This window comes from Dipodomys merriami, unplaced genomic scaffold (genome assembly GCF_024711535.1).
Source record: "Dipodomys merriami isolate MVZ:Mamm:240054 unplaced genomic scaffold, mDipMer1.0.p SCAF_212, whole genome shotgun sequence".
Classification (NCBI taxonomy): Eukaryota; Metazoa; Chordata; class Mammalia; order Rodentia; family Heteromyidae; genus Dipodomys; species Dipodomys merriami.
Genome location: NW_027203516.1, coordinates 1,903,899 through 1,906,067, shown reverse-complemented (window position 1 = coordinate 1,906,067; position 2,169 = coordinate 1,903,899). Strand labels below are relative to the sequence as shown.

General features: G+C 41.0%; 1 pseudogene; it reads right to left on the bottom strand.

Moving 5' to 3' along the window:
• Positions 1–378: 378 nt before the first annotated feature.
• LOC138834336 (Golgi to ER traffic protein 4 homolog pseudogene) lies at positions 379–1,070 on the bottom strand (annotated as a pseudogene).
• Between the last annotated feature and the right edge of the window lie 1,099 nt (positions 1,071–2,169).

Below are 2,169 nucleotides of genomic sequence, written 5' to 3'. Positions count from 1 at the left end.
AATTAAGAATTGTTTCAGGACATTGAGTCTTCTAACCATTAAGTACTTGATTCTTCGTTTACTTAGTCCTTATTTTTTGTATAAATATTGAAAGGTTTTATAAAATCCGTTTGGAGGGACTTTTCTCAAAGCAGAATGACAAATTGTAAGCATCTCAGGAAATAGAGCAGTGAGTATGAAAGCCATGAACAAATTAGCATGTCTTTAAAGAAGTTTTACTACATAGAGCATAAGTAAGAAAGAAAATTTTAGATGATAGACTAGCTAAGGGAGGCCAAAAGGTGGGTGAGTGCCTCCATAGGAAGACGAAAGCTTGGGTTGAACCCTGAGGGAGAACTGTCTTATACTGTTCTGTCCTGTCAAGGTACTTGTCATGTATCAGGTGCCTGCCCAGGGAGGATGGCACTGCTTGCACAGCACCATGAATGTGGTCAGCTTGCCGCCATCCATGGTCAGCAGCAAAAACCAGATGAAGTGGAGCAGGGATTGGACAGAGGGCAGCCGTGCTTGATGGATGGTGCTTCTTGGCACACATGATGAAGACCACAACCTGCTTTTGTTTTTCCAATAGAGAAACTGCAGCACTGCCTGGGCCACGAGCATGTCCACTTGCATTGGAAGCTGTGGGCCGTGGAGTCCTCCACCAGCATGTTGGCACATCCCACCGCTGTCTGTGGAGTTTAAGAAGTAATATCAAGATTCACAGTAGTTCTCTCTTTCCACAGGCTCAGTGCCCAAAATGGATGAAGCCAGGGTTGGCCTTGTTTCCAGGAAACCCAACTGGAACACTTCAGGGCTCTGGAGTCCATCTAAATTAACATCCTAGCCAGACACTACATCTACTTATGCCTTCTTCGGGGACTAAAACACCACCATAATCAGTGCTTCTGTGCTGTTTTGCTGGCCATGAGGGAAGAACAGCAGTATGCTACTGAGAACATGAGCTCTTGGGCCTCAGAGGGCTTGCTCTGGGATATGTACCTGAAGAAGAGGGTCCAGTACTTCAGGTGTGCCCCATACTGGCTGCATTTCTCCATGCAGCTTTCTTTGCAGGTGATTGTGGGCTTCATTTTAGGAGACTGCCTGCTCCAACATCGCTGCTGTTAATGTGGCCCAAATACTATAACCTTTAGAAAGACTAGGTCAATGCCTCAGAATATTAATACCAGGAATTGGTACATCAAAGAGCAGGGTAGGGAAAGGATAGACAAATGAAGGGAGGATGGGCAGAATGTAGTCGAGCTTATTGGGAGAGAGTGAGGATACAGAAGATACTGTATGAAAGGCAATGTACTCATCTGACTCATGCAATTGAAATCCCTCTAAAAAACCTCTTTATAATCACTATAAACTAAATTAATTTTCTTAAAAGGAATTCATTGCATATACTACAAAACTAAGAAAAATAAGGGAACTGGTGTGTCAGAGGGGGGTGTGAATATTCTAGGGGTGGGATGGATCAATATGAACTGTATTCATAAACTGCTTTGTTACATGGCACCTCCTTTGTACAATTACTTGAAGATAATTGACAAATAAAAATAATAAAGGAAAGAAGTAAGATAAGGTGAGTACAGGAGAAAGAAATGGTTGATATATACTTCTGATATAGAACAGGAATTCCTATTAGGAATTCCCTGTAGAAGAACTCTACTGTTTTTGTAATATTTCAGAAAAAGATGAGATTCATAAAGCATGGTTCATTATAATTTGTCAAAAATAATTTAAAAAGTTTTTAATAACCCAACAAAAGTAAATTCCTATATTATATACATGAATACATTTAATTTATGATCATGGTTTGACAGAAAAATCCATGGAAATGTTTTATTTATTTATCTTTTGGTCGGATATGGGGCTTGAACTCTGGGCCTGGGCACTACCCATCAGCTCTTCAGCTCAAGGCAAGCACTCTACCACTTGAGCCACAATGCCATTTCTGGTTTTCTGGTGATTAATTAGAAATAAGCGTCTCATGGACTTGTCTTCCTGTGCTGGCTTTGAAGCCAAATCCTCAGATCTCAGCAAATTGAGTATCTAGTATTCCAGGGGAGGGCTACCGATGCCTGGCTAAAAATTTTAATTTCAATTAACCAGCAGAAAGCCAGAACTTGAAGCTGTGCTTAAAAGGTGGAATGCAGGCAGAAAGTGAAAAGCAAATACTAGCAG